General features: G+C 39.3%; 1 protein-coding gene across 7 annotated transcripts in view; it reads right to left on the reverse strand.

Annotated features, from left to right (window-relative positions):
* OTUD7A (OTU deubiquitinase 7A) overlaps nt 1-15222 on the reverse strand; it is a 122473-nt gene that overhangs the window by 52839 nt on the left and 54412 nt on the right. For 6 of the 7 annotated variants that reach the window (XM_027704421.1, XM_027704418.1, XM_027704424.1 and 3 more), the window contains 2 exons: nt 8188-8320; nt 552-708 (listed from right to left, as the gene is read on the reverse strand). The gene's annotated coding sequence lies outside the window, so the exon portion shown is untranslated. The remainder of the gene's footprint in view (nt 1-551; nt 709-8187; nt 8321-15222) is intronic. The other variant, XM_027704423.1, reaches the window with a different exon arrangement.

The raw sequence follows: 15222 nt of genomic DNA on the forward strand, positions 1-15222 counted from the left end.
GGACACAGCTGATACTACACTAATTTACAGGGTTTATTTGGTTTATTATTTTGTTCTCTTTCAGTGCTGTAGCTGCTGAGCAGTTGTGACTGTGTTTATGAGCAGTCTGGGGGGGACACCCTTACCAGGGAACTCTCCTGGGGGCACCATCACCCAGGGAGCTGTCAGGAACCAGATCATGTGACACAATGTCTGGCATGGGAATTTTTCTTGCCAAATCCATTCATGACAAAAATACATCTGCTCTACTGCACTTTGTAGTAACTTTTTTATTCCTGAAAACAGGAAACCTTTACTTCTAGGCAATGGTCTCTACAAATACCAAATAAAAATTAAGGCAGGCATTACAAGAGTAGTTGATGCCAGTCAACCTATTAAGACTGCTGGAATTTAAACCACAGTTATCCTAAAGGTATTTCCATATTTCTACCCTGCCTGCAGCACTGCAGAAATAGTGCAAAGCAAACAGGATGAAGTTAAACAATACACAACATAAGAAAAAGTGCAGGGTTTACTTTCATGCTTGTTATTCATCATTGGTCAAAGTTTACCTTTGAACATGAATTGGATTTTTCCTGTTAATTCCTCCTCATAGGCTCAGTTGCAACTTTATCCTGTGCCAAGGGTAAGGACTGACATGGAGATTTCCTACTGGCAGCAGATGATGTTGGTTGGCTCTTGATTGCACCACAGCTACAGAGAAATACACTGCGAAAGAAATTGGAAACCAGTTGATTTCCCTGTCCCCCAAATGAATCACAGTCCTTTCCTACTTCACATGCAATTACCTGGTTATACTAACCTTAAAAATGGAACACCTTTGCCTTCTTAGAAATTGCCTTTTTCTGCAAGTACTTATCCCTGCCAGAATGCAAACCTTCTGCCCCAGGAGGGTGAGCTCCTTCTCAGCCTCATCCACGAGGACTGGCTGCTAAACCCAACTTACTCCAACTGACTAAAAGTTTGTGGGATATAAAATCACAGAATTGTTAATGTTGGAAGAGACCTTAAAGATCACAGAATCAATTAGGTTGGAAAAGACCTCTGAGATCAAGTCCAACCTTTGCCCAACCACCACCTTGTCACCTACACCACAGCACTGCCATGTCCAGTCGTTTCCTGAAGTTCTCACCTCTAGGGTGGTGAAACATTTATGCTTTTATACTATTTATACAAGTGTATCATTATGTTTGGGCCACATTAGGATAGCAGGGGAGGTGATCTTTTTCTCTCTATTCGTCCCTGGTGAGAATCATCTGAAGTATTATGTTCATTTCTGGACCCTCAACAGAAAGACATGGACACACTGGAGTTCAGCTAAGGACCACAAACTGCACTGGATCACCAGGGCACACGGGAAACACTCCTAAACTGTAACATAATCAAGATGTAGTAACAGAAGGAAAGCTGGAAATATTGAGGAGACTAGTTAAAAAGGAATGCAGACACTCTGGGAAGAGAACTACTTTAATGGATTATGGCCAAATTCAGCATCTAAGCTTTGTAGCAACTGAATCTGTTCCAACACAAATGCAGGGCAAAAATGCTACTTTTATTTCTAAGAAATACCCATACATAGATGCACTGTACTAAACAGCACTAACACCTGTACAAAAAGATGATGAGAAACTGAATACAACTAATTAGTGACTGGGAGAAAGAATGAAGTGAATCTTAGCCAGCAGGACAGAAACATAAGGAATATGCTAAAGGAACCTGCCCCAGATGATACAAAGCACTGGTGGATTTGAGATCACAATCAGGAGTGACTCAGCAGTATAATGACTGCTAATTTAAAATGCACCAGCTGGGCACCCAAGTACAGTCACTGTGTGGGGGTAAACTGCTCATGAGTTTGGAAAGCTGAAGTGAATATCAGCCTCAAGGAGCCAATTCATGAGTTGTCTCAGTATCAGCATTACTTCAGTATTTTCAACAGTAAAAAAGAGACATCCTTTTAAGAGCAGAAGACAAGACCAATCTCTGCATTTATGGCATCACCATCACCTCAGAATTATCTCATAGAACCTACACTCTGGAAGGAAGGAGCAGAGTTGGCAGGATCTTCCCTGTATACATGTGAACTAACACTGTTTTTTCCCCCAAGGAAGTTGTTTGCTCAGCTCTCTAGAATTTAGATATTAAACAAAATGTAGTAACAGATATTAGATTTTAGATATTAACAAAACAAAAAAAAAAACTAAACCACCAAGAACAAAACCCAACAGCAAAAGTCTTTAAAAAAATATTATCTTTGCCAGAAAACTCCTATTAGCTGTGAAAACCCTAAGCAAAAACTACTAAGCAAAAAGAGAAAATAAACTGTAAAGGAGGCAGTGAGTCAGGAGGCAGATGGTTCTCAGACTCCCTGTTCTCCCCAGATGAACAGTCTCTCCTCACCTACAGAACCACCAGCACCACCTTGGCTCTCCATGGCTTGTCAGAGCATTAACACAACTCACACTTTCCATACCCACACTTGTGCATGGTTGTGTTTGATCCCTCCCTTACACCCCCATCAACAATCATCACTCCTGTGGGTCACACCCTGCACACACAGATCCCTGCAGCTCTCACTGCACGTGTGTCACACGTGACACACACATGTCACTTCAAGCTGAGTGGAAACACAAACATCTTGAATGTCACAACACACAAAGACCTTGGTTTTCACTTACTTTTCTAGCCAAATTTCTTCCCTAAATAATTTCTTATTTATACAGTGCAAATACAAGAGGCAGTGAAAGGGGATAATTTGTTGCATATTATAAAAAAAAACCAAACCTTTTGAAAGTATTTAAAGAGGAGCTACTGATTACTTTGAAATGTTAAGATGCGTTAACAGGACTTGAAATCAATTTAATACAATCTCACTTATATTTGATCTTTTCTTCTCCTTTAAGTACCTCTCTCAAAACTGAGCCATACTTGGAAGCAAACAGTCTTCACCTGAATCTAAATTTGACTTCTTCAAAATCAAATAGCTTCACCCAGTTAAACAATATGAAGATATTTTTTTCTAAAGAAGCACAGAGATGTACAGGGTATCCATAACTAGTGACTCACAACCAAAGAACCAAAAGCAAGGATGTTAAAACAAATGCCACCCTGTGCATCCAGAATACAAGTAGCTGATAAAACCCAAGTGAGGAACAGAAAGAAAACAGCACATGAACAGTGCACAGATCCTCAGGAAGGCAGAATGACCAAACTGCATCCAAGATCTTGCACAGTTTTCAAAGGAAGGATGAAATAAGCACTATCAGGGAGATGCCCACTCTCGGTGCTTGAGGAAGCTGATGGAGAGACACTCATGGATTGCATTAAACCAGTTCCCCCCAGTTTGTTCTCACGTCCCTGCCCTGTGACCAGCCCAGTGCCCACTGACAGCCCTGATCTCTCAGCTCCTTGGCCACAGACAAAGGTGCTCCTGGGGGGGAGGTTCAGCCACTTGAGCTTGTGGCTGGGAAGGCAGAAAGGCCCCATCTGTGCACAGTTCCAGACTTTGGGAGTAATTCTGGCTGACAGGCCACATTTGATGGGCAATGCCATAATTCTACAACCTGGACAATATTATGAAATTGAACCAATGCATTAAGTAAGACCTTTTCTTCTAAGGGAAACATTTAAATGTTTTGAGAAATTCCACAGCCTGAGCTCATTCTTTTCTGCATGCAAAAAGGTATTTACCTACAATCCCACAGACATTTACATTCTTTAGTAAGCCAAAGAGTTTTTATTTGGTTATTACATTCCTCTGCTCCACCCTTTACTAGGTAGCTCTTTGCCAAATGATCATATATTTGATAAAAACTATTAAGTGAAAAATGATAAACAATCAAGTCCAGTAGGGAAGATTGGTTTAGGAGGAGAACATCAGCTTTAAGGGAGGTGGTAGAAGCTGAGGGTAGAATTGTTGTGCTGACAGACGTGGTCATTTAAGAAAGTGGACACAGGGTATTTTTTTTGCTAACTCTAAAATTTGCTCACTGATCTGTGAGTACTTTTCCTCTCAGATTCACAGGGAATGACCTAAATCAATTCTTCTTCCTCTTAGACTATGCTCAGAGAATGACAGTCAAAGCTAAGGAGGATATTTTATATCGATTAATGAGGTGGCAGAAGATAAGTCTACAGTAATATCAATGCCCCACTTAAATCCAAATATAAGAAAACAACCAACCAATGAAACCCCAGTGCACAGCCTGTCAGAGAGCTGGTGCTATTTAGCTATCACATAAGATGTTCTGGGTGAAAACTATCTGGGTTCCAGATACTGCACAAGTGAAGATTCCCCACTTCTGTGTAAAGAAACTCTCAGGGTTTCAGCTGTTGCTCCAGAAGGTGATGGGTCTGTGCCACAGTGCCCAGTGCCATGTGGCCATCCCACATGATGCAGGGCTTTCAATGCACATCTGTGGCACCTGAATCATCTATTTCTACCTAGAATACTTATCAGGTGTGTAGTTAGGTCACACCTGAAAATACTGAATACCTGAAATACATTTGGGGATTTTCCTTTAATTATTTAAAAGTTCACCCTAATTCGTCAGGTCTGCACCAGCCCATAAATCCATAAAAACAACTGGACAGAAATTCTTATATCAAGTTTTCCCAGAAAGTTCTTCAGTTCTCAAGACAGGTGTTTTCCTAGACATGATGACTTTAGTTGGAAAGACACACAGTATCTCAATAAACACATGCAAACAGAGGCTTGCTTTGTTTCCTAACAAAAGTCGTTCTCGGGTGATTGAGTGACAAGTAACAAAACTGGTTACAGAGAGATTTCCCACACCTTTTGTTTACTCAGGACATCCTAACTCCCTCTGTGGTGATTTCACTGTTCCCAGAGATTCCAGGCTCTCAACCTCCCCAAAATCACTCTGGCACTGCCCTAAGTTGCATGGCACTGGTGCTGTCCACCAGCAGGATGCTCCAGCCTGCCAGAAATCCAGATTTGTCTAGAAATCACTGGACACAAGGCAGCTTTTCCCCACAATGCATAAAGCTGCTTAAGCCAAACACTCTCAGAACAGATCTCACAGATTCCACTGAACTTAATAATTGAAGTTAAGAGTAGATATTTATGCTCAGACTCATACAACACAGAATTTTAAAGACAAATAAAAAGCAAGCATATCTCTTAAATATTTTACTTCTAGACTTTGTATTCATCCCATTCAAATTAGATTAGAGATTACTACACCTGCTTCACACTTATTTTTTTTTAAACAGCCTTTTATCTTCAAATAACCTCTAGTTTTAGCTGCCAAGAATATAGAGGTGAAAGCCAGTTTTTAACCTCAGAGGTAGAAGAATATCTCCCACAGAACTAAATATATATTATACCACTTTGATCACACATGAAGTGAACCTAAATTTAGCAATCTGTTTTAAATGGCTAAACCCATGCTGCTCACAGAACTTCAATGACAGAAATAAAACATTATTCAGGAAACATATCTGTACAAACTGTACTGTTTAAGCTGTTGGACACTTCACCAAAAAGGCTCCTTAAAGCCTCTGTACTAAACTAGGAGGACCAGCTCCTAAATCAAACACCACCTCCTATCTGATCCTTTCAAATCAGCTGCACTTGAGTTGAGTTCTACCACTGGAAGGGCAAATCCCTCCAGTCAGAGGCACTGCACACTTGCCTTGGACAAGGGACACCACGATGGCAGGGGCTGCACCAGGTGACCCCCGTGGTCCCCTCCAGCCTTACCCCTGCTGTGCTTCTGGGCCATGCACTTACAGCTACCTGGCAATATTCATCACCCAGTTCTGCAAAACCTGTGCAAAACGCTCTAAAAAGTTGCCTGATGGGAAAGATCTTCCCAGCACATGAAGTTACAGAGAGAGATTAAAAGGCATTAGTTGAAGGATCCAAAACAACAGTAACCACCTGAATAAAGGGTAAGGGCACTAGACCTGATGGGAAAGTGGGGGGTTCATGTCCATTATGAAATGTGGACTCTCAAAACATGTCAGATTACAAGACAACTAAGATTACTGAAGTTTTGTCTACACAATGAAACTCAGAAAAACTAACCCAGTTAATTTCATTGGATTTGTCTCTGTCCATTAAATTCCTTTGCAAACACTTTCATCTGTGAATAAAACGTGGCCTTAATTTGGTCTGGCTCATCTTGCCTTCAAAGTGAATGAAACTAAATTCACTGGAGGCCACTTTAATTATGAATGGGATAGTGCACACAGAGACTTGGTGGGATTTAAGCTGCCCTCTTCAAATTCCTACATTTAATTGACTTGCATCAATTTTCCTCGGTATCTTGTGTAGACAAGTCCTGAACGGACACATCAGACACACAAGTATAAAGCAGAGAAAGAGAAGCTATGCTGAAGAATTCTCAGCCCTGTGGGAACCATCAAAGAAAAAGAGAACTGTTCAAGTACTTTAAGTTCAGTTTTAGGATAAATACCATCAGAGTTCAGAGACCAACTGGGAAGTATTTTTAAAACACAGCTACATTTCAATTTTCAGAAATGCTATTTAAAATGTTTACTATTTGCTTACTTGAATTATTTCAGGCTAGAACTATAGAAAAAGGACAGCACTAAATTATCTTTTGAGGTGATTTATTTAAGATTTAGAGATTATAACCTATGTCTGGAGGCTAAGATTAAAGAAAGCAGAAAACTTGAAAAGATCACTGCATTTAAGAGCTATGGCACACTCCCACTGAAGAAACAGCATGGAAAGCTGGAGACACTCAATGCCTTGAAATACCTCAGTCCCCATAAAATGTTGTGAAACACCTGCCATCACTGTTAACAACAGAGGTCCTTTACTTGCACTCTGTCACTGTATTTTCATGGGGCTTCAGAGGGTTTTCATAACACTATATTTCTTACTTGAGAATGGTAACATTCTCAGAGGGGGAAAAACATCACAGATAAACAAGAAGTCCACAGAAACAGTGTCCTGAACTCAAATAAACCAAGCAAGAGACAGAGCCTTTTCAGGTGAGGATCCTCTTGCATCCCTGCATCAGCATTTTTTCAGGATAAAAAAATACCATTGCTGTAACATTTTTTCTTTCATACAAGAACAGAGATACAGAGAATGGACAGTGCTTTCCTAAGTCACAAGGCTCTCACAGCCTTTCTTTCTTTCTGTTCTAACAGAAGGCAGCTGTGCAAGGGATAAATGGAATGCCACTGATAAAGGTGGAATTTCCCTAAAACAAATACCTTCATTTTAAAACAAATTCAAATATCGATTATTCTTTTATCTGTGGGAGTGATAAAGAAGTAGGCAGTATTATACTGCACTAGAATGACAACAATTAAGATTTCAAATGTTAATCTGAGGCCTCTTATTAAACACAGTTTCATGAAGTAACACACATCTCTTTCCACTAGAATATATCTCTAAAGAAGCAATATGAACAAGCTAGCTTTCTTCCTCATATAGAATTTTTTCCTTATTTTGTCCCCTCATTTTCCTCATTTATAAGTTTTTCTTGATACGGCAAGACGATACTGTATAGAAATATTGAACATATTTCCCCAAATGTCATCCTTCTCTCAAATGAAGAAGGTATGCTGCCTAAAACTCTAAACACTGTTTTCTCTCACAAAAGCATCCATTGTATACTCTGCATGCATAAAATTAACTTCAGTGCACAAAAAGCATGAAGTCTGAGTTACCATTCTTGGATACCTATAACGTGGAGTTTCATTAGTTTTTTCAAGTTAGCTTTGCATTAAAAAGGACACTCTTGGGCCTGTAGGCACCACAGCCAACACACTGAAAACCAGCTCAACCCCCTGCAGTTTCCTTCATTTTGAGTTATTTAGCCCCTACACTGCAATTTCTAAAATCAATTGTCATAGCAACAGGAGGCTAAGCCTTCATTTCCAATGCAGATCATCCTTTCAGCCCTGTTTTTGTGCCTCAGCCGTGGCTCTGAGGTGCAGTTCTGTGCAGTCCTTTCTCCCAGGGACACACCCAGGTACCACACCTGGGTCAGGAGGCAGCTCAGCCCCAGCTCTGCTCCCCTGCAGCACTTCCTCCTCTGCTTTCCTTTAAGAACAAACAGCTGCTGCTGAAAAGCCACACTGCTAAGATTAGTTCTCCCGTTAAGGCTGCTGATTCTTGAGCTGTAAATAGATACACAGCTGATTAAAGCTACCTTTAAGCAAGTGTTTCATTTGACTTACAATAGACTTTAAATAAGAGTTCCTTGAGGCAGGTGTTGGATGGGCATTATGCTGCTGGTTTTTGGTGAGGAAAATAATCCATTTTTGCCACAGTAGAAGGTATGAATAAGCAAAATTTTGTCCCCTGAGAAATCTGAAAAAAAAAATAAAAGAGAAGTAGCATATTAATCATTGCACTTACTCATGCTATTTGAATAATAATAACTGCTAAAATCAACCTTACCTTTGACCTTAGAAGCCTAATGGATACTACTCTCAATGCAGATAAATTACCATATACAGTAATTTGCATAAAGAATATTACTTGGGCACAACCCAGATAATTTTAATAAAAAGAATTATGAATGTACAAAAATCTCCTTATGGCTGTCCTATGTAAAAATGGCAATTCACACTTTCTATTTCCTCTAACAGTTCTCTTTCCTGAGAGCATCAAATAGACCTTTCTGACTTTTCTTCTCATAAGCTTCCACAATCTAAGGCAATGAAGTAGTGAAGAGTTATTCAGGAGGAGACTCAATCAGGATAGGCATATTCTTTGATGTAAAAAAAAAAAAAGAGATGAGCACATGAAGAAAGGAAGGGCACTATTTCATGGGGTTTATTTTTAAAAGAAACAGCATTTCCCTTTGCATGTAATCTACTCTTATCTCTTAAGTTTAAGTCCTGCTGCTTGCAAATACATAATCCAATTACTATAAGCTTCACCTTATTATTTTAAAAGGCACTTACAATCAGTTTTACTGTTTCTGTTTTTTAATCCATTCACTGAACTCATCCGCTTGTAACTGGGCCCAGCCTTATCAAAATCAGGATTTAACAGATATCTGCCCAAACCTTTTCATCCAGGAAAAGATTCCTCCTGATATAGCTTTTAAAATAGGCAGAAATATAAGACAGTCCCCAATTTGTGAGAATTAGGATACGACAACAGAATGTTACATATGTACTAATTCTCATTATTTCCTAGAATACAGACAGAAATAACCGGATCTCAGTAGATAATGGTTCTTATGCAAAAACTGCCAGTTGTCTGTGTGATAACTCAATTGTAATATGAGTTAAGTACCTAAATTAACAAGTGTTAGCTCACTCAGCTCTAAGTCAACTCCTGTTTGTGATCTAATATATGTAATATCTAGTACTCTGTAAGATTCCCAGCTTTTCTTTTTTTCCCTTCACTGTGATTTATTTTCATGCAAGAATCAAAAATCTGACCAAAAAATTATTCTTTGTTGGCACTTATGAATGTCCCACATTACAGATATCCTCATATCAATGTAGATTATTTTAATAGTTCATAATAACATAAAGAGCATCATGTCACACATTGCAAAGGAAATGCAGTCAAACCACATGTGCCCATGACCTTATCTTTATCACCCTCACAGAACTTAAAAAAAACAAAACCCCTCACCTTACAGAAGTAACCTTTAATAGCTCTAACACTTTCAAAGACACTTGAACTGCAAGGGGTAAAAATAACCATCAACCGTGAATAAGCCCAAACATTTCCACATATGCAATGTTAGCAAAGTGAACTATCTATATTCTGAAACCCCTCTTAGCTCTGGGAAACAACAACATACTCTCTTCTGCTGCTGTGCTTCTGCTAAGATGTAACTTATCTGTCCTGGAAATAATCAAGCACTCAAAGTATATTCCCTTTTTCAGCTACATATTAACAAGCAACGATTGAACCATTTCTGTAATTTTGTTCAACACATCTGCTGCACAGAAAAATAAACCCTTTCCAACACTTGACCTACTTCTTCTGTTGAAAGAGGACTTATGTGCTTGCAGTACATCCTTTTTTATCACATCACAATATACCATTTAAACTACAATAACAATTATTCCACTTACTCTGCTGTTGTAACTAGGTTATCTAAAAGTTTACCCTGGACACTATGATTGTCAGGGCACAAGGAAATGCAGGGAGTTCAGCCCTTTTTGGCAGTTCTCACAAATGCACAGGAGCTTCAGCAGTGTAAGATCAACCTTAAATACTGCTCTGTCTGCTGTATTCCCTGTCCAGAGGGCCAATAAACTGAAGAACCCTCCCTGTGTAACCCCAGCTTGGCCTGGGACAAACTACACAGAGACATAAATGCACAGAACAAAATTAGCACGAGATATCCAAAGGCTCAGGGGGTAATCTCAGCTGCAATTCTTTCATCATTCTGGGGACAGATTTTTATCTTTTTACATTTGCACGGTCCCTGCAGTAACTTCTGTGTGAAGTTAGCAAAGAAAACAAGGAAACACAGACTAAAGATGCTACAAATATATTTCAAAACAAAGAACTTGATCTCAAACAGGTGTTTTGAAGGTAAAAATCAGCTGAGGCCAGAGAGCAGAGATGTTCTTCATAAAGAATGAATATCCACAGCATCTTCCTAATTTTTCCCTTTTTGTCTGACATTTCAAAGTAATCACTGACAGGGAGCTGAAGAACCTTTCTCAACTCAGTTTTCAGAAGTACCTCAGTTCTCTTCTGAGACTCTCATGTAGTGCTTGTCCTGAACTCAAAAGGGGTTCCATTTTCCATTTCTACTTCAGGATTGAAATACTTGCTACAATTTTCTCAGCAGCTTAGGACCACCTGCACAGCGCTGAAAACCTTCTTTGCTAATATTCTGTTGAACTTGGGTCACAAAGTCTCAAGTGTGTGCTTGTTTCCATTCTTTTTGTTCCATACCTGCACACTGAAGTCCTTTTAAGTCCACACATAAAGAATTATCTTCTGCATTATCAACTTTGTGCTTAGTTTGTTAAGACTTGGCTTTTTCAGTGCATTCAGACCAAGGCCTTACCTACAGTTACACTGCTCACTGGTTCTTTGCAGTTATTTCATTTAGCTCAAGCAAAATGAGGGAAAAGATATCTCCAATAATAGTGAAGCAGTAACATTCAAGAAGTAATAACAAGATCACCTGCAGGAAGGGGTTTTTAGGATGAAGATGGTCACTATCAGTATGTAGGTCCTCTTAAAGGGAAAGGACAGGCATTGAAGAAATGATAATTCTGTTCTAGCTATGGAAAGTGGCACTGCCATGTCCTGCAGATGTCTGTGTTGAAAACTGGGGGGGGAAGGATGCAAAATTCAACACACAGCATCTGTCTACAGCTCATCTACAAGGGATCTATGACTGTCTAATGTTTCCTGTTGCTGCAGACACCCGTGGCAGTTCTGTTATTCCCCAGAGTCAGGCAGCACTTCAATGATGTAACATTTTAACAACCAGTCCTTGTGGACAGTCTGAAGTGCTAATACAAACAGATCTTCTTTCTTTCTCAACCTTCATCCCCTGAAATCTCTTTATAACCCCTGCATGAGAAACATAAATGCTTTATCTATGTCCTAAGTTTCTATAGTCTTTCACAAGTTACTGATGAAGGAAAAGATTTCTTCTCTAGCTAGAAAAATCTTACTTACTCTGACTAGTGGTTCTTCCATGTGAGAAATGGAACACATTTGTCCCCTCCTTGGCTTATGCTGGTTTGACTCAGAAAATGTGTGCAGTGGATTGAGCTGACAGGGATATGAAGGCAGAAGCTTAAAGGACATCAAAAGCGTTTGCATGATGAGCTCTGTATAAATAGTCTTACTGATACAAGTCTTCAAGCATCCTTTATCTCCTTGTACACAGAGATTAGGGAAAGGCTCAAATGCTTAATTGTGTGTCAAGTGCACAGTCAGCGCATTAAGGGTTCAGTACAGTCTTTTAAAATGGAGTCTTCAGCATATTCATGCCTTGCCATAGACAATTCGGCTGCTATTTTAAACACATGGCTTGACTGTTACTCTTCACTTTACATTGTTCCTCACATCAAGGCAAAACACACAATGGTGATTTTTTCACATTCCCCTTAAAAATACTGATCCCACCAATTAGTTCATCCCACAGCTTTAGTGACAGACTGATGGGAAAGTTCTCTCTTTTACAAGTACCGTAAAAATAACAGCAAAATTGAACTTCTGAAATTCAGATTATGTACAAAAAGTGAGTCCTTGTAAGTCCTTAGATGCACATAAGCTACCAGCTTGCCAGGCATTTTTGTTATGTGCTGGAATTCTACAGTAAGCACATCAGCTCAGCGTGTACTGTGCTCAACCAGCTACAGCAGGAAAGAACACACACATTATGCAGCAAAACAGAACTGGTGATTTCCCCCCAACCCCATGACTCCCACCCTCATTTCTGTGAAACATGATGTTCCACAGTTATAGCATTTAGTTTGGAAAACTAAACTAACAAGAATAGAAGACTGAATTCATCTTTCTCATAAAAACTATGGCCTAATGTCACCTCTAAGATTTTAAAACAACTAGAGATACAAAGGAGAAAATAAAGCTTTGAGATATGGAATCTGGAACGATTCATGTCACAACATATCGAAGATGCACAATATAAGTACAGCAACTGTGTGTTTCACTTAAGCTGTGTAAGTAGCTGGCAGTCTGTGAAGAATCCAGCAGGAAAACTGAAATCCATGCACCAGACACATGCAGAGAGAAAGCCCTCCTGCCATTTGCATTGTAGGGAACAACATATCCCAGATGCAGCAGGACAGGCATTAAACAGCTCAGCAGCTGTGCTGGTGAGTGAGCACTCACAGCCTGCCATGGAGCTGCTCAGAACCTGCATCCTGAACTCTTCCTCAGCTCTTCCTGTAGGAAAGTCGTGCAGTGAAGTTGATGCATCGTCTTTTACACTGAGAAGGAATTGAAATGTTTCTATAATCAATTATAATGGACACTAACCTGTTTTAAGAATTCTGAAGACACTAATTCCTATAGTTCCTACAGCAGGATTAAAGCACAATTCTCATAAATCCTATTCAATTGTTGGAATCTTTGCTTATGTTAAAAATCTGAAAGTATTGGTGTTAGGGAAAAACATCATACTTTTTCAGTTATGGGTTATTTCCAAAACTTTCTGCCAGGGTAAAGGAGGACAGGAAGGGGCAAGCACATTATTTTTGATGCCAACTCACCATATCACTTCTCATGGTGGAAAGGGAAAAATGTGGCAAGCTTTGTTCAATGATCTAAGCAGAAAATTACCATCTCTGAATAAAGTCCTGAAGAAATTGCTCAGAGACAGCCTGCTGCAGTTGAAAAGGTCTCTTCTGAGACCCGGGGAAGGAAATAATAGATATCTGTACCTAGGGAAGAGCAGTGTCAAAGGAACACCCTGCAACAGTTTGAACAGCTCAGGTTTGGCCTATGTTAAGGACTTGTATTGATACACAAAATGTTTTTGAAAGAGGGGCATGGATTTCTCTATGACCCATTAGCACATGCAGCTACACTTGCTCTGGATAAGCACAGGTCTGCCTGATGGTATCAATTAATTAGTTTGGAACTGACAAAATCAGTTCAGGGTTGGCTTGTGAACCAGTCCCTACAGGACTGACAGCCAACTCCTGGCAGAGGCAAAGCTTCAGACTCTCTGATTCTGGCCATTTTTTTTCAGCTGAAGGTGCTGTTGAGGAACCAGTCTTGGCAGAGGAGGGAATGGAGTCCCCAAGCCTGGTCATGTCACACAGGACATCTGGGTTTCCTTCCACACCACTGATTTAAATAGGAGCTGTTCTAAAACAGACTGAAACTTATCCCAGTGGTGTGAGGTACCAGCTGAGGGTGACACAGCCTTGGGCCAGTTCCCAGCAGGAGCACAGATCAATTTATGTGCTGCTGGGAAATATCAGTACAGAAATACTGACAAGATATAAGCTGAAGGTATTTTCCAAAACTTGTCAAAGACCTCTCACAGTCCAATTAGAGATACCCCTGAAGGGATGATAGAAGAGGTGAAAACACTTTTCTTCAGTGACATAAAGTAGCAAGCTTGGTCATTTGTGCCTTGGTCCTGGCTTATTAAAGATTTATTTATTTTTAAATGACAACACAAAGCATGCAGATATTTTTTAAAAATTTAGGCAAAAGTAGTACTCTGCTAGTATAATTCTCCATAGTTTTCTTGGAACCTGTTTCTTTTTTGTGTTCCAACTCCTTTTCCGACTTATACATATTAGCAAGCTATAAATTTCACTTCATTTTCAAGCAAAATGAGTGTGAAATTATCTAGTATTAAGAATTGCTGTTAATCAAAAAGAAAAAAATAAAATAAGATGCCCTAAGCAGCAAGAAAAATCCCTCTTTCTTTGTAGTCAAATCAATTTGGTAACATTCTGTAAGTTTTCTCTCAGTATAAATAAGCTGTAACTACCTCTAAAGTTGTGATTTTTCCTGCAATTCAGGCAATATGAAGAATAATAATTAACTGGAAATACTCGGGCTCAACAAGGAGAACTGAAAGCTGATGAACCAAGTAAAGTGTTACAAGGAAAATGCAGAAGAATTGTGCACACAAAAATAAGCATTAGCAACTAACAGACATTCCAAATTTGATGTTAAAATAGTGCTTCCTGACTTTTGAGAACTTCTGAACATTCTGACATTAATGGACATTAGTAGACATTAGTTCTAATTGCCACTGGCAACATCATCTATTATTACATTTTATGAAAAGCAGGACGTGGAATTAAAAATCAGTGTACAAACCAGGAAGCCAGAAAAAAAGAATATGGGAACTGCTATTGTTTGTAAAATAAGCCTGGGGGTGGGGGAATAAAACCCTTCACCACACTGAGTGTTAATGTCTACAGGCAACAGCTGAAGAAAATAACAACAGTGCCTGCATGTTTTAAACTTATGTACCAAATTCACATATGAAAGCAGCACCTGTAAACAGAAGGAAGAACAATCTCTTCTGAAACAAAGAGCTCATCACGGACAGCCAGACAGGAAAAGAGGGGAAAATACAAAAGAATTTGCAGTCTCCTTAGTTGACATTGTGATGACAACATCACTCTAAGGAATTAGAACATGTTTTGTAGAGCTCACTGCAAGATTCAGCATATAAATATCTGTTAATTTAATCTACTGCAGAGAGAAATATTTATATCTTTTTAAACATCTCAAACAGATGGACTTCAGAAATACCTGTATTTTTCTCTGCTTTT

Source organism: Neopelma chrysocephalum, unplaced genomic scaffold (assembly GCF_003984885.1).
Source record: "Neopelma chrysocephalum unplaced genomic scaffold, ASM398488v2 Primary Assembly neopelma1_274, whole genome shotgun sequence".
Lineage (NCBI taxonomy): Eukaryota > Metazoa > Chordata > Aves > Passeriformes > Pipridae > Neopelma > Neopelma chrysocephalum.